General features: G+C 37.6%; 1 protein-coding gene and 1 long non-coding RNA gene across 2 annotated transcripts in view; both read left to right on the top strand.

The window, feature by feature from the left end:
- Nucleotides 1–26,383, top strand: part of MCU (mitochondrial calcium uniporter) — a 191,246-nt gene that overhangs the window by 92,317 nt on the left and 72,546 nt on the right. The gene's annotated exons all lie outside the window — the stretch shown is intronic.
- LOC145722200 (uncharacterized) lies at nucleotides 18,320–24,589 on the top strand. The gene is made up of 2 exons (XR_014146296.1): nucleotides 18,320–20,771; nucleotides 20,819–24,589. It is a non-coding gene; the product is annotated as an uncharacterized LOC145722200 (long non-coding RNA).

The raw sequence follows: 26,383 nt of genomic DNA, 5'->3' as shown, positions 1-26,383 counted from the left end.
TGTTATTTCTTTCTTTAATTTGTTTGTTCGTTCGTTCATTCCTTTTTTTAAAAAAGAAAATTTGTTTACTTTGTCTTCGACTCTTCAGTTTCAGAAACAGGTTAAGGAGAAGCTTATTTATTAAGTCTACTGCCACAGGCATTATTAAAATTCACCAGCACCCAAAAGTCAATATCCAATTTGGCTGTTCCACATAATTAACCCTGCTGCTTGATCCAAGGGAAACCAGAGGAAGATGGGGTACCGTTGGATCCTGTAGCTCCTTGCTTAACCTTTCACGTTGTGCTGTGAGATTGAAGAGCCCACTTACCTGGATCTGTGGAGGAGCTGGCATTTTCCTTCTATTCCCTCTTGAAAACCAATGCAAAGAGTGTGTACATTTAGTTGTAGGAGAAGTTAAAGAATAGATTTAAGTATGCTTGCTGCTTAGTGGCATGTCTAAGAAGGACAGAAAGTCCTGCAAAGCAGCTGTTGGCGGGGATTAGATCTCTGGATGTCCTTGTCTGTCAGGAAAAGTCTTCTGTGCTCCCAGTAGCTCCTGTAAATGTTAATGTGACACTGTGCAGGGAAACGAGGGAGCCTTCCCCTCATTTCAGAGCATGCTGCTGGGGAAAGCCTGTCCCTAAGTGTGCGTGGGTGTGTGTGTGTGAGGGCCGCTGAGCGCTCTGCCTCTGCCCGAAGTATATTGCATAGCAGCTTTGCTTTTTCATGGGCAGCGTGTGGGGAATTCCTCCTACACAGCAAATTTGGGGAAATTCCTAATGCTGATGTATTTTCAGCTCTAAAATGATAATGCCTTTGTTAGAGTGAAGAGCAAAGAGCACATAGGCAATGATATTAAAACCCGATTCAAGTGTATCATAGTGTATGTGTCTTTTACTGGCTTGATAGAGCTGTTCAAGCAGCATCTTGCTGTTGTCAGCGGCGTTGGGATTCCACATAGTACAGGGATTGCTCTCCTTTTACCTAGGGCTTCTCCTTCCTCTGGGTATTTAGCATGCAGATGCAGTTTCATGATCCAGCAGGAGAATCTCCCCAATTTCCCCATATATCACACAGTCAGCTGAGCAAATGGTAGCGATGGCTGCTCCAGACAGACCTGGCAGTGCTGGTGTCAGCCGTTTTCTAATCACCTTGCTGTCTCTGCGACATGGTTAGTGGTGGTGTATTTACTGAAGCCACAACTTTCTTTTTCTCCTCTCTCTGCCTCTGTCTCCCCACCTCCGCTCCTGCCACTCACATCCCCAAACATTCTGTGATTGTCACGGTTGGTGGCAGATTAAGGAAACAGGGTATAAAATAGCCAAATATATATTCTGGGAGGTCATCCTTGCTGTGTAGGCGTTTATCTGACAGATTGAAATGAGCTGCTCTTGTGTGTTGGCGTGTAGTCCAGAACTGCAATTTTATTCACTTTTCAGTGTTTCTGTAAAGTTATCCTCTTGGCTCATTTCATGGCAGTAAGGGTTCACTTTATCTCTGATCCCTGTCTGTAGAAAGACTTTACAAGGGCAGCAGTTTTCAACTTGGTTTAATTTGTAAGAAAAACATAGTAATATGTGTGTAGCCCCTTATTTTCATCTGGAGTTAGTTCTCTACTAGTAGAAGTGGTTGAAGAGAATCCTTTTGGAAAGGAGACTTTTATGGGAATTAAAAGAGTATTGCTCAGCACCTCCTAGTTCACAGGTATTTATTGTGTATATATATTATGGAATGTATTGAGCACTTCACAGATTCTAAAAAAGAATAATAGGGGCACCTGGGTGGCTCAGTTGGTTAAGCTGCTGCTTTCAGCTCAGGTCATGATCCTGGAGTCCCGGGATCAAGCCCCGCGTTGGGCTCCCTGCTCAGCAGGGAGTCTGCTTCTCCCTCTGACCCTCCTCCCTCTCATGCTCTCTGTCTCTCATTCTCTCTCTCTCAAATAAATAAATAAATAAAAATCTTAAAAAAAAAAAAAGAATAATAGATGCGTTACAAGGTATGTGTTGCCAATTTGAGTGGCTGAAAGTTGTCCATTGAACAGTAAGTGAAGTGAATGAAGACTGCATTAAATAAGGTATTAATGCTATGCAGTAAAAGTTCAAGAATAAAATGATACATAATAGACTGATCTGCCATAGAGATATTTTCATAAGACATGAGATTGGTGTTCAGAGATGTCACCCAGTTTAATTAATGTAGTTTGGATAGCTGTTTGTGGAATTCTGGCTAGTTGTTTTTTGGGTGTTTGTTTGTTTGTTTTTTAATATATAGGTTCTCAATGTTGTATTCCAACATGGAGTGAGCAACCGCTGTTCTTTGCTATGTAAAAATGAGTCACATATAATAGAAAGAAATGAGTTTTTAGAATCAAAAACATCTGATTTCAAATCCTAGCTGCGCTGATTCTTGGCTCTCTATCCTCCTTGAACCTCAGTTTCCTCATTAGAAGCATTAGGATAATAGTTACTAATTCACAGATTTGTTGGGATTAAATTATTTTGAAACACATAAATGTTGTTTTCCCAGTTTTCACACTAAATTCAGTCCTCCTGGAAACAAGCCATCATTGGTGGAATTATGTGTTTTTGAAGCTTTAGGTATTTCCTACAACACTTGTTCTTGTGCAAACCACCACATTTGTGCTTTCCTACCTCCCATAAATCATCTTGAACTTCAAATAGCAAAAGAGCAAAGAAAATTTATATAGGGAGAGGGGGAGATTTTTCAAGGACCATATTTTAATCTCAGGCTTAAAGGATAAACTTTTATCAGCTTAATAATGTAATATAAAATGATTTTAATATTAGGCTAAACAAAACATAATTTAAAAGATAAACCTGCTGCCCCCTGCACCTTATAAAATAACATACCCTGCTAGACCCAGGTGAGGTCCCGCCTCCAAGAAGCCTTCTGTAGCCACTCCTGGCAACAATAATCTTGACTCATTGAAAATTCAATTTCTCTTGGTTATTTAAATTTCATTGGGTTTACCTCTCATTTGGCACTTGAGCATTGTTATAAACCAGTGTATGTTCATTTTTATGGTTGTATCATGCCTCAATTAGATTGTAGCTTCTTAGCCATCACAGACCTTGTTTTATTCTTCTTTATTTTCTTCACAGCACCTCAGTGTTGCTTTATACGTAATAGGCTCTGAGTGGATACCTTTTACTTGAGGAAAATGATAACAGTTGTCAGCAAACAAGGATGGATGATTCTATTTTGTATTCCAGTCCGTGGAGGGAATTCTGTCCCCTTCATTCAATAGGCATCTAGCCATTACCCAAAAAAGTAGTTGTTGACTTTGAGTATATGACTCCAGCTAGTTAAAAAAACTCAACGACTAATGTAGTACTGAAATGATAGGATTGTAAGGAAAACACAGGTAGTAGACTGTATAAATAGTTGCACACACAAACTAGTAATGAGTAAGGTTGAGCTAGTACATTCTATGTGGAAATTTTACACCGCACCCACATTGCTAAAGGATGGGTAAAGAAGATGTATTTAAAAAATCATTTTATATTTTGCGTTGTCATCTAGTAACACATCATGAGTTGTTGACTCATGATGGAGTGCTTGCTGGCTAGTCTACAGCATCCCCTATTTTAACAGTTACTGTCGTGGGCATGGTGGTTTGTTGGAATAAACCTCACATTTGCTAAGTAGGGACTAAAGATAGTAGGAGTTGGGTATGTTGGAATCTCTTCCTCTGACGACAGTCTAGAATGGTGTGTCATGTCTTAGAGCCAGTTTTGCTATTTTCCTGAATCTCCTATGTCTTGTTATCTTCCCTAAGTGAACAAATAAGACTGTGCTTAGAGTCCTTGAGTCCTGTAACTGGTTCATTTGTACCTCTCTAGAATGATTACTGTGTCTACTTCTTGAGGCTGGTAAGGGGTGAGTTTGGGGTGTTAGATGAGGAGAAATTAGAGAGCAGGCTTGTAACTTCTTTTCTTTGGGTTCTCCCATTGACTGTCTCTGAGTTCACGTGTGCTCAGGTACAGTCTAGGGACCTTAGAACCTACCACCATCAAATGAACAAAATTGATACATTGGGTGAGGTGATTAGTTCCAAAAATGGGATTAGGTGGCTGGAAATTTTGGAAATAGTCAAGGTACCTAAGAGGGTAATCCTAGCACAATAGGTAGTAAGATGTTTTAGATTTAAATAATATTATGTAATTCAGGTTTTCTTGTTGGGAGGATGAATACCAGTTAGTATCTAATAGAATCAAATGGCTGGAATTTGAGTGATTACTATTGCGTATTAGGTATAATACAGCATTTTTCAAATGGCTGCAGCTTCCATGATGTGTTTAGAACCACATTAGCTTTAGCTTCATGTCAAGTAAGTATAGGAGCTTATAAGAATTTATACTGCTAGCTTTATGTCATTTTATAGTCTACTCATTTTGTTTTGAGCTTTCTCTCTGATTTTGTTTTATGGGAGAATTGCTCATTTTTATTCTGCCTCCAGATGAAGTAAGAGTAAACCATATTTGACACACAGGATTAACTCTTCTTCTTATCCCTTCCCTCAAAAGTAAGATTGGTGAAGTTTATCTCCAGGATTTTTAGCTTTCCCATTCTATTCCCATTAACCCTTGTTGAGTTCTGTTCCCTCATAATTCTCCATCAAATTTGCACCCAAGAAAAAAACTATTAGTACATTAATCTTTGTAATCCTCTTAGGCTTCTGAAATTAGATTCGTATTTCTAATCATAGCACAAAAGTAGTTGTTCTCTTTTAAAGGCATTTCAGACTTCATCAAGCCACGTAAAACACACAATAAACTATGGAGCAGTAGAAAAGAAATTGGAAAAATGATCAGAGATCCTAAAAAAGCTGTCTGTTCCTCTTCCCAATACATGGCCCACCAGTTGTTTCTGATTACACATTTCTGATACATTTACTGGCTTTGGTTCTGGTTTGGTCAGTGGCTTGATTCAGGAGATTTGGTGAGAACCTGTTCTGTGCCATGCATTGTTATAGGCCACTTAACTGTAGACATATACTTCAGAATTCTGAATTCAGTCTTTCTTAACCCTGCAGCATTGCAGTCCTGATGCTAGCATTTTGGTTTAGTTCTAGTATGCCTTTCATGTTGCAAAATTCAACAAAGAAGGTGGGGTGGGGGAGACATTCCCTTAATCTGTATTAAGTGAATGCTGGCTTTTTCTATAGAAAGAGAAGAGAAATAACTTTTAGGCCAATTCCAGACTTTTGTGTGTAAAGTGCTTTCTATCCTCATTCTTCCATCCCCAGTTAAGGGAGTAGGGAAGCTACAGGGGAAGTTGTATGTATTATATACCTCCCAGAAGCCTCAACAAACATAAAGATTGTTAACTTAATGAAAGCTGAGATGAATCAGGTACTCCTCTTAGAAATTACGGTATCAGAAAGAAAATTCTGGAAGATCATTCTGATGTGTTTTGGTGTTTGAATTCTATTATTTTGGAGATGAATAGAGATGAAGGTATAATAAGCATAGAGTTGAAATATACATCTCCCATTAAGTTGAATCTCTTTTTGCTTGATGAAATAACCCTGGACATTCGTGGGATTCCCTGGTGTTTATTTATAGTTTTCTATCTAGGGAAGACTATGGCTACATAATAAAAGCAACTAGGTGTGCTATATGCCACTAAGCTCAGAAAGCTCTGACTGCAGAAGCACTTCAATTGAAATGCAGTCTCCTAGGATCTCAAATCCAGTATATATTTTAAATCATAATAGTGTTTTTCATTTTGATTATAGAGAAATAAGAAACAAAGAAATATATTGTGGTCTGACAAAGATAGATACTTTGGAGGCATTTCAAAATCTTGAAAGCCTTGCTCTATTGGTATATACTTAATGAATAATCTTCAGAGTGATTGATGCTCCTCGGAAGGATAGCGTTCATATGATATGTAGTCTTGATAGTCTTTGCAGGTACAGGGGAGAGTTGCACGCATATATTAAGATTTTACATGAAATTATCTCCTCGTTGTTGAGAGGTGAGAAGTGGTAGCACATTTTGTCTTTGTTGCCCTACCTTATTCCCAGTGATTTCAAATTAGTGATGGGTCTTATGTCTTTTGAGTTATTTTATATTATGAAATGACTATAATGTTTTAAAATCAAATTTAAGTCTATAAAGTTCAGCTGCTGGCTGGACATCTCTTAATGTGGCTTAGAGTTGTACAAAATGAACAAAAGACGATTTTAACATAATGTCATGTATGGACTGCAAACGATAATCATTAGTATTTATTATTTTCACTCCTTTCTGTTTTGTTAGTCTCTTCACCATCCCCATCTATACCTCTGGTCTCGGGGAAGGATGTCAGAGTTATACTAGTCCTTGGATGGATTCTTTTTAGAGATTGTTTTTCTTTTTTAAAACAACGTTGAAAAAGCTATAGCTTTCTGTCTTTCTCTTTTTTGGAAGTTTCGGCTTAATTATATTGCATATTTAGATACAGGATAATTTATTTTTATTTTTACCAGGAAGCCTTTCAACCAGTGTGCTTTCCCATAGTTATTAAAATGCCATGAATCACTAAATGCAACTAATCTGAGTGATTACTATTTGAGTGCAGGTGTATTAGTTGTAGTTGCATATTTATGTAAGAATATGAAATTATATCAAGTTCATTTTTTCTCCTTCTGAATGTTTTCTTTTTTGTAGGAAATTCTTTCTAAATGCCTAAAAGCAATAAACATTTTTAAATTAACTCTATCCAGAAGAGATTGCTACATCAGTTCCCTTTATCAAAAGGAGCCAAATGTGTACTAAAGAGTGGGGCCTTTGAAGTTAAGTTTGAATCCTGTCTCTGCCACTTCCTAGCTGTGTGACCTTGGATAAAGTCACTCAGTATCTCTGTGTGAGTGTGAGAATAATGATAATATCTCCTCAGGAGTTTCTTTCTTTTGAAGATTAAATGACATCAGTCCTTGTGAGGTATAGTGTGTTACATGGCTAGTGCCCAAGGGATGTTGGTGACACTGATGATTATGCCCCTTTCCAAGGTTTACTGCGGTAATACAGTTGATCCTTGAGCAGCATGGGTTTGAACTACGCAGGTACACTTGTATGTGGATTTTTCTTCACAGTATAGTACTGTAAATGTATTTCCTCTTCCTTATAATTTTCTTCAAAACATCTTTCCTTTAGCTTACTTTATAGTCAGAATACAGTGTGTAATACATATAACATACAAAATGTATTAATCGACTGTTTATGTTATTAATAAGGTTTCCAGTCATCAGAAGGGTATTAGTGAAGTTTTGGGGGAGTCAAAATTATACAGAGATTTCCTGCTGTGAGGGAGGTTAGCACCCCTAAGCCCCGCATTGTTTGAGGGGCAGCCGTATAGCTAGGAATTTAGAAATAAGCATCATCACAGAGGTGAGGCAGAGTCTGCCTCAGAATTTCACTAGGGCAAAGTAAAGCAACAGATAGGAAGCCAGATGTTGAAACCATTCAGAAAGAGAGCAACCAGCAAAAGGAAAAACCATGGTAACCCAAAACTGGGTTTGCCTCTTGGTGTGGTATGAAGCCAAAAGACACAACCAGGCCAGAGTGGGAAAAGGAAGGGTTTTACTTGCAACAAGTAGGGAGAACACTGGGGATATTTCCTAAAGCAGGGCCTGCCCCTTCCCCAGACAATCTAATTGGGGAAGTTTTAAGCTAAGTGTGCTTGCATACTCATAGTGCGGCTTGGCAAAGAAGAGTTCAGTATGGAATTGCGGCAGAAGTCATCCTAAGTTGACAGAGTCCAGGTCCTAGTTGTTTGAAGTTGCAAGGGTCAGCATCATCATCAGTTCTCTGGCTCCAGTTAAGTGTTTGAGTGCTCAGAGGGGTTTAATCCTGCAAAGACAACTCAGGAATGTGTGTGTTAGGTCAGTCTTTACTTCTGAAACAGCTTTGGGAGTTTTACCACTGATTTATTGTCTCTAATATGGTTAGGTTATCTCCTGACTTGGTAGTGGCTGTTTGTTTTTGCATTCTTTTTTTTTTTTTTTTTTAAAGATTTTATTTATTTATTTGAGAGAGAGAGACAGAGAGAGAGCATGGGGGGGGGGGAGGGTCGGGAGGGTCAGAGGGCGAAGCAGACTCCCCGCCAAGCAGGGAGCCCGATGCGGGACTCGATCCCGGGACTCCAGGATCATGACCTGAGCCGAAGGCAGTTGCTTAACCAACTGAGCCACCCAGGCACCCTTGTTTTTGCATTCTTTCGTTCCTTTAAAATCATTAACTACTGAGGTCTGTTTTCTGCAGTTTTAATGTATCCCAGGAAGTTCCACAAGAAATGTGCGTGGGTACGTAGTGTGCCGGTCAGGCGTAGATCACAAAATGGCTGAGGGGCCTGAAATGATTTCTCTTATGTCAAGAAAGCTATGTCTCACCTTTCTTTTTCCAGAAACTCCTAACCCTATCTTCCTACGCTATCAGAAAATTTTGTAGAAGCTCAGGAGTCTTGAGACCACTTAATATATAGACAAACAGTTCTCTAGATACCTTTGTGGCCATGGAAGTTTAATTTATTAAAGAGGAATATACTGGGGTCTTGTTACCTAGTGCTTTGTAATAAATCACCTTAAATTTTATGACTTAACAGTCATTGTATTATTATTTCTCATAATTTTGTGGGTTTGGGCTCAACAAGGTAGTTCTTGCTTGGAGTATGGTTGCAGTTAGATGATGGCTGGGTCTTCCTCACACATGTCTGGCTGAGGCTGGCTGTAAGTATGGAATGTCTGTATCCTGCCTCTCCATGTGACCTACATTTCAGCTGGGGCTGTAGTATGGAATATCTGTATGTTGCCTCTTATTGTGACCTAGATTTCCTAACCACAGGGTGGCTGGGTTCCAAGAATGCATATCCAAAAGAACCAAGTGGAAGCTGTGTTGTCTTTTATGACTTAGTTTCAGAAGGCATGTATCCTAACTTCCTTATTCACAGTCCTACCCAAATTTCAAGAATCATAGACCCTCCTCTTGATTGGAAGAATGTATTGGCATCATCATATTGTAAGAAAAATGAGTGGGATGGGATATATTGTGGTAGCCTTCCCCACTAGACACAATTTGCCAGTCTGCTCTGTGGCTATAAGAATTCACATCCCTTGGGGCGCCTGGGTGTCTCAGTCATTAAGCGTCTGCCTTTGGCTCAGGTCATGGTCCCACGGTCTTGGGATCGAGCCCCACATCGGGCTCCGTGCTTCTTGGGAGGCCTGCTTCTCCCTCTCCCACTCCCCCTGCTTGTGTTCCCTCTCTCTGTCAAATAAATAAAAAATCTTTGGAAAAAAAAAATTCACATCCCTCTTACATGCAAAATACATTCAGCTCCTCTACCAAGATCCTCAGTTTGATGCTCCAAGTCCAGGCTCTTATCTATCCCAAGTCCAGGTATGAATGAGGTTCCACAAGCGCAATTCCTTGCATATAGTTCCTTGAGAATCATTCCTCTTGATTTGAAGACCTGTGACTAAAGAGATAAGTTATCTGCCCTACATAAATGGAACATATAATGGTGGGACAGGCCTAGGATAACCATGATACACCTTCCCATCAGAAAAGGGGAAAAACAAGAGATACATAACAGTTACTGATTGATAGCACATATTGCCAGTTCCTTGATTAGGGAGGGCTCAGTCTTTCTATCTTATGGGGCTGTTTCCTAGATTCTTGGCTCTGCCGTCTTGCTCTTGATTCTGCTGAATCATCCTTGCTTTTGCATAAAACTAGCCTTTTTTTTTTTTTGCAGGTGAGTAGTAACCTTCATAAAGGTTTGGGGAAGTCCAAAGCCTCCTTTCATTTTGTTGTGTTTCTGTCCCTTTCAGTCCAAGTTGATACAATGTCTCTGAAACCTTTGTGGGCTTCTTGTTAAATCACTTTATAAATTCATTCCGTTAGACAAACGCACCCAAAAATCTTTTCAGGATAAGCCCTCCTCAGCCTTGGGCTCCCTGTGAGACTGCAGTGGGACAACACCCTTAAGATTCTTAGAAGCCTTAGTGTTGAATGGAGTCTCTGTGAGGCATGACCTATTTTTATACAGCCTTTCTTCGCCCCCCTGTTTGAAAGGGTCTATGAGGCACCACCTTAAATATTTCCCGAGGTCTTAAAAGATCCTTAAGGCTCATTCTAGCTTTGATGTTTGCCTAGAACCTATTTCTTAATTTGAGAATAGTTTGCCTTCTGTAGAGATAGGGAATGAGAAAAAGTCTTATTTTCAGACCCAGCAAATCCTAGGTTGTGTATATTTCCTTAAAAAAAAAAATGACAGTTTTTGTTTGTTTTTTGTAGCTTATCTCTTACACTTGTGTTTTACTATAGACGGCTAGGAAAAGACAGATAGCACCATTAAAACTCTGCCCAAAAATCTCCTGAGCTAGAACATTGAGTTCATTAGGGTAGGTTTCCTATTTTCCACATTACTGTAAGTGGCAATATTGCTGAAATTTCCACCACTACATATATTTCCTCTAGCTTCTGATAAACTTTTCCTCACTTACCTTTAAGCTGTCAGCAACAGCCTCCTTAAGTCCCACCCTATCTCCACCTGCCACCACATCCCAGAATCAGGGCCACATGTTTTAGGTTTCTAATATGGCAGCACCCCACGTCCAGGAATATGGACTCCGGATTGTCAAATAGAAGTTGTTTCATAATCAGTATACTTAAGTAAAAGGAGTAAATCGTAGAATATTTTCCACTGAAACTACTAATTGTAATTATGTTTTATATAATTGTGATTATGTTTTTAAAATAATTTTATCTTTTAGAGGTATTAAAATATTAGTGTATAACAGGATATAATTCGAGGGAAATAAGGTATACAAGAGATGAAATAAGAACAACTGTGAGTCAGTAATTGTTGAATCTCGGTGATGGGTACATGGGGACTCACTGTAGAATAGATTTGTATATACTTAAAATTTTCCACAATAAAAAGTTAAAGTAAAAATACTTTAGGAATTCTTCCAAGGAAAGAAATGTAAAAGTTGAAAAGATTTTATGCTTAAAGGGATAGGCTTTAGTTTCATGGCAGACTCTTATGTGGAACACTCAATTTTCTGACCATGCCAAACAAATGAGGCATTATATGGTACTTTTGGTTACCTACAATTGTGCACTGAAACTTTTTTTTCAAAATTGTTTTCCTTTAACTTTATGAATACTTTGTTTATCCACAAAAGCTACCTCCTGGTCTATTTTGCTGGATCTCACCTGGCATCATAACAAAAAAAGTCACTATACTAGGTAATTTTCAAGCTACTGTCAAGTATTCCTAACTATAGAAAGTGAGAAGTATATGCCCTCAGGGTCCTAGGGATGTCCTTGGCAAGTGTGAAGTTTCTCTGAAATCACATGTTTTATGTTTGAAGCTTGCATACATTTTTTTATTCAACTATGTACTAAGTATATCTATTTCAGTATTAAATCTATTATAATATTAAAGTTCTATCTACCGTAACTCCAAGAAAAATACACTCCAGGAGTTGGGCCAAATTTTCCTTTAACATGAAGTAATACATGAGCATACTTACTTATTCATCGCCCAATTTGATCATAGCTCCTCATGACTGGAAATGTTGGCTTCTGATGAGACACCTATGATGTAGTATCTGTTTCTTGGCACAAGAGAATAGTATGGTTAAAAATAATGCCCCTTTGTATCTGTTAGAGCTCATTAATTCACCAGGGATTTCTCATGAAACACTAGGAAACCCAGGTCTATTACTCTGAAAACCCCTGCCTTAAACTATATGCGGTTTAATATTTAATATTCATATTTCTCAAATAATAGAAACACTTAACTGTTATAGAGATATTTATATTTAATTTCTCAATAATAGAAATTTAATATTTCTCAAATAATAAAAGCATTTAACTGTTAGATATCCCATCTAATCTAAGGCAAGGCCAAAGCCTTAACAGGGAAATTGAAACAATCCTTATTTCCTTTTTGACCAAGAATTGTTTAACAGAGAGTTTTAAAATTTCAAGATAGAAGTTTATTTTCTGGTTTTGTTAAAAATTTCTAGTTTTATTACACTATGATTAAAGAATGTCCTCTTTATTTTTGCTACTTCTTGGACTTTATTGAGGTTTTCCTTGTGACTTAATGTGGTTAGTTTTCATAATGTTACATGGGCATTTCGTGAGGTTGTTTTGTTTTTAATTTTCAGGGTACAGAACATACTTACATACCTATATGCATACATGTTCTAGTTTATTAACTAGATTAAGTAGCCTTTTCCTCCTTATTTTGTCTACTTTATCTCTGGTGGTCTAAGAAGTGACAGTCTCTTGTTACTGCTAATATGTTTCTGTGTGTTTTGTATCTCCTACTTTTTCTACTTTATGATAAATAGCTGCTATGCTGTTTGGTGCATAGATATTCACAATTGTTATATCTTTGTTGTGAATCATTACTCTTGGGGGAGTGCCTTAGATATCTCTTTCTAGCTGTGTGATCTTGTACATGTAATCTAACCTCTGTGAACTTCAGTTTGATGGTAAAACAGTGTTAATGTAATTTACTATATTGAGGTTTTAAAATTTTTTGTTATTTTCCCCTAACTACAAAAATAATTCCTATTCAGTGATGCATACAATATGAACAATATGGAAATGCTTAAAGGGAAAAGAAAACTACTCAGTGTGGCATTATTTTTTACTAAACTAAATGCTTAAAGGGGAAAATACCCATCATCTCAGCACCCAAAGATAACTACTGTAGGGGCGCCTGGGTGGCTCAGTCGGTTAGGTGACTGCCTTCGGCTCAGGTCATGATCCTGGAGTCCCGGGATCGAGTCCCGCATCGGGCTCCCTGCTCAGCGGGGAGTCTGCTTCTCCTTCTGACCCTCCTCACTCTCGTGCTCTCTGTCTCTCATTCTCTCTCGCAAATAAATAAATAAAATCTTTAAAAAAAAAAAAAAAAGATAACTACTGTAATTTTATTGCATCTTCCCAGAACTTTCTTCTTTGTGCATTTAATTTTTTTTTCATATTTAGAAATCTTTTCTTATTAGAGTAATATGTGATATTTTTTAAGTAAATAGGCAATGCAGAAGTGTTACATAGTAGAAAGCAAAAGTCATCCCCCGCTTAGAGATAAAACCATTAACAGTTTGATATAGATTCTTCCAGACTTTTCTCTATGCATATAAAATTTGTGAATATATTTTAAGTGCAAATATAGAATCATACTATGTATTTTAACACAAATTTAAAATCATACTAAATTTTGTAACTTTTTTGCACCTAAGATCTCCATGATATATTCTTTTCACAGATGTGAATATGGATCAACCTCATTCTTTTTAACAGCTGTGTAGTATTTCATTGTATTGATAAATCATAATTTATTGAGATTGTTTCCAAATATTCACTATAATAAACAATGCCACAGTAAACATTCATTTTTCAATATATATTTAATGAGTATCCTCTGTGTGCCAAGCACTATTTTTGGTTTTGAAAACACAGTAGTAAACAAAACTAAGTTCAAGCCTTCATGAAACTGTTTTCTAGTGAACACTCATATCTCTGTATAGTTGTGACAAGTTCAGTACAGAAAATATTTGAAAGCAGAATCATTGGGGCAAAGAGCATACATTAGATACTGCTAAATCTCTTTATTCTAATCATGTAGGAGAAAACCTAACTCATTTCACTGTGATGTATGTAATAAATTGCTTTTGAAATATATTGGTTGGATCATCAGTTTCTATTAATTATTTTTTATAATCATTCTGACAATGCAAAAAGATGGAAAAGCCTCTTGTTCATGAATCAGCAAGTCAAGATTTATTTACCGAATGACTTAATGAGTTCATACATCTACCCTGTCTAAAAATTACATCCTTGTAGTTATTCTCTTCATTTGAAAGCCTGAAAATCACTGATAATAAAAGCAAACATTCTCTAACAGAATGCTGAATAAAAGAGAAAATTGTATTTTCCCAGCAAAATCTTTGAATTGAATTGTGTTTGGATGATTTTTTAAAATCTTGCCCGTATGCATTAAAAAAATGTTTAATTGAAATATAATTCACATGCAAATAAGTACATAAATCTTAGGTGTTGGATTATTTTTCAAACTGTTGCAGTGAAAGGAGAAATTAGAAAGTTAAGCATATTGTCATTAACTTGGAGAGATAGAGGTGGGTAGAGACCATAGTCATAGTTCTTTGAACACTGTCCTCTAGAAAATTTATAGTACTTTTAGTGTTATGATACAGTATCACCTATTAAGCTAGGAAACTATTTCTGTGTGATAGAAATTTAAAGTGCTTTCCAAATGGACATGACAAGAGGTTCTGACCGATTAAATAAGTTTCTGGATAATTAGTACTGACTCATAACACTTGCAGTCCTTTTTGCTGAAATATTTCCAAAAGATCTGTTCTGTTCTGTTGATTTTATAGGTACAGTGTAGTTAATATAAGTGACTCTTACTTGAATGATTATATTGTCAGGTCCTTCAGGGACGTTATTTTAAATGTAAATTTATTTTTCATCATCTAGGATTATACTGTTGAAGCTGTAGGATCAAGGATGATGAGGTAGAATTTTATAGTAAGGATCTTAAAGATCATCTAATCCAGTTCTCACATCACAGATGGAGAAACTGAATTTCAGAGAGAAGTGTGGGACTTGAGAGAGGTCACAGTCTTGGCCAGTTCTGGAGCTAACATTAGAACTCTGGCCTTCTGACTGGTCACATGTTCCATCCATGTACCCAACTTCCTTTTGAGAGGCTTGAACTGACTTTGACCCAGAGACATCTTAGAAGGTTGTCTTCTGTAATTGTTTGCCACTTTGTTTTTTTTTTTTGAAAATTACCACTTTATTCTAAAAGTAGAAAATAAGAAACATATTGGTTCCTGAGGGTTCTAGGTAATTAATTCAAGGTAACTCTTAATTAAGCATGCTTTTCCACATTTGTGTAAGATTTCCTTTAAGAATGCATATGTGGCCTTTAAGGAATTGTTAATACCAAGTGTTCAACTAAAAAATGGAAACTTCCACAGTTGAGAGGTTGGCCCATTCTATCCTGAAGGCCATAAATGGCATTTCCTGATGCAGATGATTCTAGAGACAGACTCTTAGAGCATCCTGAGGATTTTTCCTGCCTCCTTTGAGACAGTCATCTATCCTTGCTTCAGTAACTTCAGCGTTTTTTCTTTCTTTCTTTCTTTCTTTTTCTTTCTTTCTTTCTTTCTCTTCCTTCCTTCCTTCCTTCCTTCCTTCCTTCCTTCCTTCCTTCCTTCCTTCCTTCCTTCCTTCCTTCCTTCCTTCCTTCCTCCCTCCCTCCCTCCCTCCCTCCCTCCCTTCCTTCCTTCCTTCCTTTCTTTCTTTCTCTCTCTCTCTTTCTTTCTTTCCTAGAGAGAGAGCAAGAGAGAGAGTGCACAGGTGCACACGAATGGGTTGGGGGAGAGGCAGAGTAAGAGGGAGAGAGAGAATCCTCAAGCAGGCTCCATGGCCAGCATGGAGCCCAACATGGGGTTCAGTCTCACAACCCTGACATCATGACCTGAGCTGAAATCAAGAGTCAGATGCCCAGCTAACTGAGCCACCCAGGCACCCCTTCAGCATTTTGAGTGAGTCTAGAGTAGGAATAAAAAATAAGACAAAGAAATTTTGTTAATCCCGTTTCTACTTAAACATAAATTTGTATTTAATTGAGATATAAATCAAGCCTCTTTGAGTTTTCTTGATATAAATCAAGATAAAGGTTTATGAGTGACACAAAGCTAACCGCTCTGACCAGGGCTTCTGAACAATATCTTAAAGGTCCTTTAGTGAAACTGGGAAGAACCTAAGTGAGGCCTACAAATGTTTAACTTCATTAGAAATGGAGTGAAAAGAAAAATTATGGTAAAGGTACTCAGTTGCTCTAGCCTCTTGGATAGCCGCAGTTCTCAGAGCCTACCCTGCTCAAATATATTTATTATGTATATATCTTCATCGTTCAGTTTTTGCTTTTAAAAGCAAACAAAACAAAACAACAACAACAAAAACCCAACATTGATTCCTTTGCATAACCCTTAAAGCTTCACTTTCTGTTTTGTGTTTCATGCCTTTATTTGAACATTAAAATAATATATTTATATACATATCTTTATTCTGTAAATGCCTATGAAAAGTGATATGGTAAATCTCTTCAATCCTTTACAAAAACATGACCACTCAAATTTATTTTGAAATATTTATAACTCCCAAATAATTGCATTGAGCAGCTTTTCACTGCACCTTAATCAACAGTGGCTCTGTTCCCCATACAACCTTCAGGCTGCATGCCAAGAGAATTGTATATTTCATTTGTGTTATTCATGACTCATTGTTTCTGTGTTTCTCTTAGAATAATATTCTATTTCCCCCTCTTTCTTCTTTGTGGGTTTTATTGTCAGAGAAGATAGGCTTAAAACAGAATACTTTTCAGGAGCAAAATTAGGTGGGTCTTTCCATCTGAGTAATCTGTTCTTACTTAGGTTGTTGTGGTAGACAATATAGATTATACAGTAGATGCTTTTTTTTTTTTTTCCTGCTTGTGTCTTTGTTTTAGAAACCACTTTTTCACAGAATCAATTAGCAGTTCTAATTTTTCCTGTATTTCTTCATCTAGTTGGCTCTCATTTTCCTCTATCTTCTGTTTGCCTTTTATTTATTTACTATTTTTTTTTAAAGATTTTATTTATTTGAAAGAGAGAATGAGAGAGAGAGAGAGAGAGCACATGAGAGGGGGGAGGGTCAGAGGGAGAAGCAAGACTCCCTGCTGAGCAGGGAGCCTGATGTGGGACTTGATCCCAGGACTCCGGGATCATGACCTGAGCCGAAGGCAGTCGCTTAACCAACTGAGCCACCCAGGCGCCCCTGTTTGCCTTTTATAATAGAGACTCAGCGAGCCTACAAAAGCTGCAGAATTTTTATTTAATAATGTCTAAGTGGAAAGAATGAACAAATATTTCACACACACACACACAAATCCAAACTCACAAATCTGGGTTGTTAAGTTTGTTCCTCATAGCATCCTCTGCTATTTAACTTATCTATCCATGTTAAAAACTCTGAAAAGGGCTTGTTTTTGAAGGCTTTTCTTAGAGAATCACTAAATCTATTCAATTCCTATCCTCCAATAAATAACCTTAAGCTTCCATTTTATATTCTTAATATTTAATCATGAAAATTTAAAACTTTTATGATAGAAGAATAATGAATCCCATGTACCAGTTACCTATCTTAATCATTTATTAACCACGTGGCCAGTCTTATCTCATCTTTACCCTTACCCATTTACTTGCACATAACACACAAATACAGGATTGTTTTATACAAATTATACCATTTTCAAAAAATATTTCAATATATTTCTCTGACAAGGATAACCACAACACATCTAAAAATGTCAACAATATTTTCTTAGTATCATCAAATAACTAGTAATTATTCAAATTTTCCTAATTGTCCATAAATGTTTTATTGCAGTTAGTTCATTTATTGTTTTTTTTTTTTTTTTAAGATTTTATTTATTTATTTGACAGAGAGAGAGATAGCGAGAGCAGGAACACAAGCAGGGGGAGTGGGAGAGGGAGAAGCAGGCTTCCTGCCGAGCAGAGAGCCCGATGTGGGACTCGATCCCAGGACCCTGGGATCATGACCTGAGCAGAAGGCAGACGCTTAACGACTGAGCCACCCAGGCACCCCTATTGTTTTTTTTTTTAAGATTTTATTTATTTATTTGAGAAAGAGAGAATGAGAGACAGAGAGCACGAGAGGGAAGAGGGTCAGAGGGAGAAGCAGACTCCCCGCTGAGCAGGGAGCCCAGTGTGGGACTCAGTCCCAGGACCCTGGGATCATGACCTGAGCAGAAGGCAGATGCTTAACCCACTGAGCCACCCAGGCATCCCTGCTTTTTTTTTTTTTTTAAGACTATTTTTTGAGAGAGTGAGGGGAGTGAGAGAGAGCACACGGGCAGGGGGAGGGGCAGAAAGCGAGGGAGTAGCAGACTTCCCACTGAGCAGGGAGCCTGGATACCGGGCTCCATCCCAGAACCCCAGGATCATGACCCAAGCTGAAGGCAGACGCTTAACCAACTGAGCCACCCAGGTGCCCCAGAGTTGGTTCATTTTTTTTTTTTTTAAAGATTTTATTTATTTATTTGAGAGAGAGAGAATGAGAGACAGAGAGCACGAGAGGGAAGAGGGTCAGAGGGAGAAGCAGACCCCCCGCTGAGCAGGGAGCCCGATGCGGGACTCGATCCCGGGATTCCAGGATCATGACCTGAGCCGAAGGCAGTCGCTTAACCAACTGAGCCACCCAGGCGCCCCCAGAGTTGGTTCATTTGAAGCAGAATCTAAATGAGGACCATACATTAAATTCTGTTTTAATCTGTAAATTCCTCATCCCTCACATTTTTTTTTTAGCAATGTAAGTGAATATTTATTTAGAATGAGAAAAGGGCTCCACAAATTTACACATTTTAAAAGCCAACAAATACATTTTTTATTAATTAACTGCCTGACACACTTCTATAATACTTTTTATTCCTACATTTTTTGTCTTCATACTCTTAGATCCCTTCTTCATATGACAATTTTCTAAGATAATTTTCTGTAGAGGGTAAAAGCTAATTTAGTCTTTCCTTTAGCATGGTTGATTGCAATTTGCTTTTTCTTGTGGGTAGTTGGGATGCAAACAAAACAAGTAAATTCACACACAGATGCATTCATTTCAGTATTACTCCAAATAGGAGTGTTGATTAATTCTATTTTGTGCTATTTCCCAGAACAACAAAAAAGGGTATGGTGCATTATAATTGTATGCATGTGTTACTGAATATATTTCTGACAGAAGAGAACTTCCATTTTGACTAGGTGTCAATGAGAACTGAATCTCCACTTACATTTTTTTGAATCCTTGCCCTTTTTTTGTTGAACAAATCAGGGCATTTATGCTGTAGAAGAATTTGCTAGTCCTTGTGGCATCTTTTAACATATATTTCCATATCTCCTGTATTCTTACACATTGTTAATTAAATATAGAGGTGAGGTCAGATTCCAGTTCAGTTTTTGGCAAGAATACATTCTATATATTTTCTATTGTATCAATTAGAGGGTACATTGTTTACATATCTCTACTTTTGTTAGCACTATCCCTCCAATTTCAGTTTAACTTTTTTAAGCAGTCTAAAAACTTGATGTTGAGATTTTGCTTTAAAAATATCAATTTGGGGTGGTGCCTGGCTGACTCAGTCAGAAGAGCATGCAATTCTTGATCTCAGGGTCCTGAGTTAGAGTGCCACATTGGATGTAGAGATTACTTAAAATAAATAAACTTAAAAGAATTATTTTAAATACCAGTTTGGAACTTTTAACGTCCCAAAACAAATTTCTGTTTTTCTTTTGTAATATTAGATATGTAATGTTTTCTTTAAAAAGAGAAAGAAAAAGACCCCGAGAACCACTCTAAGTCCCAGAATAAGCCTTCATTTAAATGAGAACTATACAATGAGAAAGCTTTTTTACTTAGATTAAGGAAAGTTCTCTTACGTTTTCTTTTCCTTCTTCATTCCACAGATATTTATACATATAATAAGTACATACTGAGTACCTATTATATGCCACGCACTGTAACGAGTCTTTTTTTTTTTAAGATTTTATGTATTTGTCAGAGAGAGAAGGAGCGCACAAGTAGGGGGAGCTGCAGGGAGAGGGACAAGCAGACTCCCCGCCGAGCAAGGAGCCCGATGTGGGACTCAATCCCAGGACCCTGGGATCATGACCTGAGCTGAAGGGAGATGCTTAACCCTCTGAGCCACCCAGGCATCCCTGTGCCATGCCCTGTAAAGGTGACATGATTCCTGCTTCCATGGAGCTTACAGTCCAGTAAAGGAAGGGATATTAATCAAATAATCTCACAATTAAATGTAAAATTACAGGGCCAGCTCAGTTGGAAGAACGTGCAACTCTTGATCTTGGGATCATAGGTTCACGCCCCACATTGGGTGTAGAGATAATTTTTTAAAAATGAATAAACTTTAAAAAAATAAATGTAAAATTATAATTTCCTAAGTGCTTAAAGAGAGAGATGAAAAACTTGAAGAGCATTAGGTAATGGGATGCATGGCTGGCTCAGTCAGAAAAAGAGCATGCAACTCTTGATGTCGGGGTGGTGAGTTTGAGCCCCATGTTGGGTGTAGAGATTATTTAAAAATAAATAAATAGGGGCGCCTGGGTGATTCAGTCGTTAGGCGTCTGCCTTCAGCTCAGGTCATGATCCCAGGGTCCTGGTATTGAGCCCCGCATCAGATCAGGCTCCCTGCTCGGTGGGAAGCCTGCTTCTCCCTCTCCCACTCCCCCTGCTTGTGTTCCATCTCTCGCTGTGTCTCTTTCTGTCAAATAAATAAATAATATCTTTTAAAAAATAATAAACTTTTTAAAAACAAACAAACATTAGGTAAGGGGATTTGACCTAGTCTGGTTATACAAGGGGGTGATTGAATGAGATCTGCAAAATGAATAGGCATTAATCAGATGAAGGAATAAATGGGGGTCTTTCTCTAAACAGACTGGATGGGGAAAGACCCTGTGCCTAGAGAGGAGAATGTAGAATTGAACTAATTACAAACAACCAGTGTGCACTGAAGTACAGAGTGAGGAGAAGGCTGATGTGAGATGAAGCCAGACATAGGCAGGTACTAGGCCGCAATGGGCTGAGGCAGGTATGTGGAAGCCTTTAATTCATTAATTCATTCTAATACGCAGTAATTATTTGAACAAATATGTCTAAGATGTGCCAGTTACACTGGTGTTGGGGACAGGAACAAATAGTTGAATCAGTCATGGATCTTGTGTTCTAGTGGTGGTGTAGGCAGAAGGGAAAGGGACAAAAACCAATCACTAAGAGAATCACATAGTGAGAAGTGGCAAGAATAAAATAGAGTCTTGTGTTCACATTCTTGTGTTCACTTTGAGCTACTTCAGATTGATGGAAAGGGAGGACTCTTCTGAGGAGAGATGTTTAATGAAACCTGATTGACAAGAAAGAGCCAATCATCTGAAAATCTATGGAAGGAATATTCCGGGCAGAGACAAATAATTAATGAGAGGCCATAAGATCAGAGCAGACTTGGCCAGTTCGAGGAAGTAGAAGGTGGCATTGAGCTGGGACCCATGGAGTGAAGAGGTACAGAGCTACAAAATAAGGTCAGAGAGGCACTTAGCTCCTATATCGCTATAAAACCATATTATAAAACTAGCAAAATTCAAGTGGCCTTAATTTTATGTGGTAATGTTTTACTAACATTAACTGGCCAACTTGAAATATGATTATGGCGCTGATTACCACTGCTCAGATTCTTGTGAGTTCAGCATACATATGTTGGTGTGATGACTCAATCTCCTACCATTGTTTGTTTCTTTTTGAAATGATACAAAAGCTTTGTCCCATCTATCCTGATGTCACTTGGCAGCACAGAACTTCTTTGCACCAGCACAGTGTAAGACAGAAATGTAGAGGTGAGTTTCATATCATTACTCCAGTTCATCTAGGTTACACTTTTTTATAGCTCTAAAGAGTGACCTTTGCTCTGGTAAGGTGTTGAGAAACAATAATGATTGTATTGCTTTTCACACACAGGAGCAGCATTTTCATTTATTATTTGGATATCTAGGTGAGTTTAAAACCTGACTTTGGCCATAAATAAATACCACGGTAAGATGATTCAGCTTTAGGGAGTGGAGGGGGGAAGACTTTGTAATAATTCCTCATTAACAACACAATCACCTGAAATAAAACCTAAATGAGAATCTTGAGAAATATGTTACCTATTGTTAATATTTTAATGACTTCTCATCTGGGCGAGGTGAACTTTTTCTGAAATGTTTACAACAACAACAACAAGCCACGAAAGGTGCTTTTCTTTGGAGCCAATAACTTTGATGTGGGCTAAGCCAGGAAAACTAAATAAAATTTGCTCAACTTTATAGAGTTCTTTTTTTGGTCATTTTTATTAAAAAAGGAGGCTAATCGTCATAATATAATCAAAGCCCAAAGTTTAGCTCCCAGGAAACTCAGTTTTAAATTGTTTATTGGAATAGTGAATCTAATACTTTGGTTTTTCTGCCTTTTACTGCTCTCTCCATATATACATATACCCTCTGTCTCCTTTCCCTCCCTTCCCCACACACATAAGATTTGCTCAGAAAATAGACCTGACATTGGACTTTTTATTGAAGTGTTGAGTGGATGTTTTAAGGGATAGCCAAAAGAAGATAGGGTGCTGAGAACCTTTTCCCTTTTCTCCATCAGGAACATGGACAGTTCATAAAATAACATTCTATTAACATGTATTTATAAGTTACTAGTAGGAAAAAGTGATGAAATAAAAAAAAAACTTAAAATCACTGATCCCTAACCAGATTCCATTTACTTACTTAAACATCTAATTATTTTTCCAAATAGAAGCAAATCACTTAAATGCAGTCTAGTCAATAAGCAACATGAAATAGGAAACTTTGCAGTAATCTTTAGACACACTTATTTTACTTGATGATAAATAGATGATTTCTCTAAGAAATACTTAGGAAAAGAATAACATGAATTTAAAGAATAGTCATGTTTTACAATCAGATATCACCACCAGTAATGGATATTATGTTTCTTTCGTCATTATATTTAGCAGTTGGCTTACCTTTTCTTCCACCTGCAATTTCTGAAACTTAGCCAGATTCTTTTGTCTTTGGCTCATGATGCAGAGCTCATTACCGGCCAAATGAGGCAAATCTTTGCCCTGAAATTAAATGAATATACTATAGAAATTTGTGAGGCAGGAGCAGTCTTGGGCATCAGAAATACAAACTTCAGAAACCTTGCAGAATCCCAAGAAAATGTTTATAATTTTGACTCAAGAATGAAGTGTCCAAAAGCTTTTGTTAAATTTTCAGGTGAATTCCTCATATTCATGGGATAGACAGCTGTTAGAAAAAGGAAATAAACCTTTAATAACCCACATTTTTTAGGTATGTTTTAGAAGGAAGTATCCTTCCAAGACCTTGAGGAAGAGCTGAGATTGGTTAATTTTGTGGAAAGCCAGTGAAAGTGTTTTCAAGAGAAGATGGTATCAACCAGTTTTTATTTAGAAGGATGACTGGTGTACTCTTGTGGGTTTATTAGAAGGACAAAAGATTGGAGGCTATTGCAGGAGTAATTAATAATAGCAAGGTTTTTCTGTTTGTTTAGTGTTTTTGAGTGTCATTGCTTTTATACATTAGTCCTTTGACATCTCACAACATCTGGATTTATAGATGCAGAAACTAAGGTTTGAGGTAAAGAACTTGCTCAAAATCGCAAAGCTAGTAAATGGGGGAGCTGTGATTCAAAACCATTTGTGACCTCAGGGCCATCTAGCTAAGGTTGGATAACATGAATTTGTAGTGATGTCATTTAACACAATTATATTGCCCTTTTTTATAGTCCTTGCTTCATCCTATGACAGGAGTTGATGGAATGGACTTACCAGAAGTAAGGGTTGGCAAAATGGGTCTAGGCCATTAAGGAAGCTGAGAGAGACCCTAGAGAACATAACTAAAATAAGACTTATACTGAGTAGAAATAGTAAAGCAAGGAGGTTAGACCCTAGATATGCTGAGGGACAATACTGAAACGACATGGTAATTTCTTTTGGTTACACCAAGTAAGAAACCTGTTAACATGCTTTTAGTAATATCTATTCAGTGTACACTTTATTACTTGACTCCTTGGGGTCACGGTTTGAAACAAGAGAGTTTAGACACAGATTTTTACTGATGGTTTCTTAAAACAAAAATGCATAATTTATAATATAGGAAAGATAGGCTACAAAATAGTGGATGATAAGATTTAAGTCCAGATTGCCTTTTCAGTTTTGTTATAGTGGTGGTGGTTTTGAGAAAATGTCATTATGTTAAAGAAAACTTGCATTGTAGCATCAATGAGCCAAAATATCATTTGTTGACATCTTGATATGTTCATGTGTACATGTATGTTTTTTGCTGAACTGAATTGGCATTTTTATGAGATAAGCATGTTTTTGTGCCTGTTGTAGTTATTTGGGTAGTAGAGATCTACCAGTAGACTTGATCTTTTATTAAGCCATTCAGTAAGATTTGTACTGTAAAATCAGTGCACGTCATTCAGATTATTGTTACATGTGGATTTTCTTTTTTTTTTTTTTAAAGATTTTATTTATTTGAGAGAGAGAGAGAGAAAGAGTTAGGGGGAGGGAGAGGGAGAAGCAGACTCCCCGCCAAGCAGGGAGCCCGACGTGGGGCTCAATCCCAGGACCCTGGGATCATGACCCGAGTGGAAGGCAGACACTCAAATGACTGAGCCACCCAGGTGCCCCTGGATTTTCTTTTCTTGACTAGGCTGCTACCCAATCCTTGTTTGCTGTTCTCTCAATCAATGCATTAGAATGTCAGAGCAGGGGGAAGGGAATCTCAAACTCAGTTTAGTTTGATACAGAGGCATGCTATTTATTAAAATGCATAAGTTGTCTTTGAGCTTATTGTTTAATGATTGCTTTCTATCTCTGTATTCAAGGATTGAGTAATGAGGATGTTTAGATTTTTGAAAAATAAGTTTCATATTAACCAACTTATCCTTAAAGACAAATGATAATTTCTCAAGATAATGTAAATTTTTTTTTTTTTTGCAGAGTTTACCAAAAGACCCTATTGGCTTCTCAGTCTTATTTTGGTACCTATAAAATTCTAAATGATGTCTTGTCCTTCATCACAGACACAACCTGAAGCACCCCCCTGTATATGCCTTACTTCCCCAGAAAAAAATAAATTTCACTCAGTCAAGATTGTGTTCCTTGTCATTTAGGTACTAGATATATTTAAAGGCAATTTCCCATATAGAACATATTTTATGGGGCGCCTGGGTGGCTCAGTCGGTTAAGCATCCAGCTCTTGATTTCATCTCAGGTCATGATCTCAGGGTTGTGAGATCAAGCCCCACATTGGGCTCAGGCTTATCAGGGAGTCTGCTTGAGATTCTCTCATTCTCTGCCATCCCCGCCCGCCGCCCCCCCCCCCCGCCCTGCCAAAACGGGTGCCATCTCTCCAATAAATAAATCTTAAAAAAAAACAAAAACAAAAAACCAACCCATATATACCTATTCATTTTTGATGTGTTTAGTGCTTTTTTTCTTTAGCATAGGAAGTTTAATGCTTTTAATTTGAAATTTCAAGATTTCTTCATTATCGACCTGAGGTAGAGACAGTGGGCAGAGCAAGAGACAGGACAAAAGGAAGAAAAGGGAACTCTGATCCAGTGACCAGAGAGAACAGAATTTTATAAAGAGATTAAGAGGTTGAATACAGAATGTGAAGGGGCAAAGGAACTTGGTCTCTAGTGAGTAATCTTTAAAGATGTATTCATTATTGAAACTATGCTGTAAACTAAACTTATCATTGCAATTTGGGGCAAATTGTTGCAAAGAGGAAGTAAGCTTTCTTCCCATTACTGGTTTAAATAATGTTTTGTCAAATTCTTGGGTTTTATGTTGTCTGTTTGTTAGTTTCCTGTGGGAGATTGGCAGAGCAGGACATCCAACCCTTGAGCAAACTTAAGATCTGCAACTTGACAATTTAGTCATCTTTGAGACTTGGAGATTCAAAATGTGCTTTAACTGTCACATCTGATTCCGGGATCACTTTCATCAGTGTCATTTCTAAGCTGTACTAAACATTAAATAGCATGAGGGCTCACTGCTGCCAGCACTTGGCACACAGTCTAGTTATTAGCTCACTATCTCAGCCCCACATTCTGGATTTTTTTATATACTGAGGATGACTCATGTCGGGAATCCAAACAGATTCCCAATAGGAAGCTGAAATGAGACAGCTTTTAGCAAGATGAGTAGAACCCATTGTAACACAAATTCAAATGATCTAGCCAGCCATGGCCTGCTAGTGAGAGCTGCTGACCACCAATTTGGATATTAACACTTAGAGACAGAGGATCTTTTTATGCACAAAGACATCAACCAGCAGTAAGATGTAAGACACAGAGCTGTGAACAACTCTGAAGACTGCAGAAAACCAAACCTTTAATTACAGAAGGTGATTAAAAAATCAGGCAAAACTTGGGAAAGAAATGTAAGAGTGTTTGTTAATTTGATTGTCATATCTTTTGATTGTCTGTACTATATGTAGCATATTTTTGTGATTTTTTTTCTGATTGTGAAATAATACATGATTCCTGTAAGTAATTTGGAAACTATACAGACTAATCACCTGTAAGTCTATTTGTTTTATGTCCCTTGATCTATACATAGATGTGTTAAAAATTCAGGGGCGCGGGCGCCTGGGTGGCTCAGTCGGTTAAGCGTCTGCCTTCGGCTCAGG

The sequence above is a fragment of the Leptonychotes weddellii genome, chromosome 6 (assembly GCF_054177405.1).
Source record: "Leptonychotes weddellii isolate Sample4059 chromosome 6, ASM5417740v2, whole genome shotgun sequence".
NCBI lineage: Eukaryota > Metazoa > Chordata > Mammalia > Carnivora > Phocidae > Leptonychotes > Leptonychotes weddellii.
The sequence above is the reverse complement of the archived record's forward strand: the minus strand, read 5'-3'. Positions and strand labels throughout refer to the sequence as shown.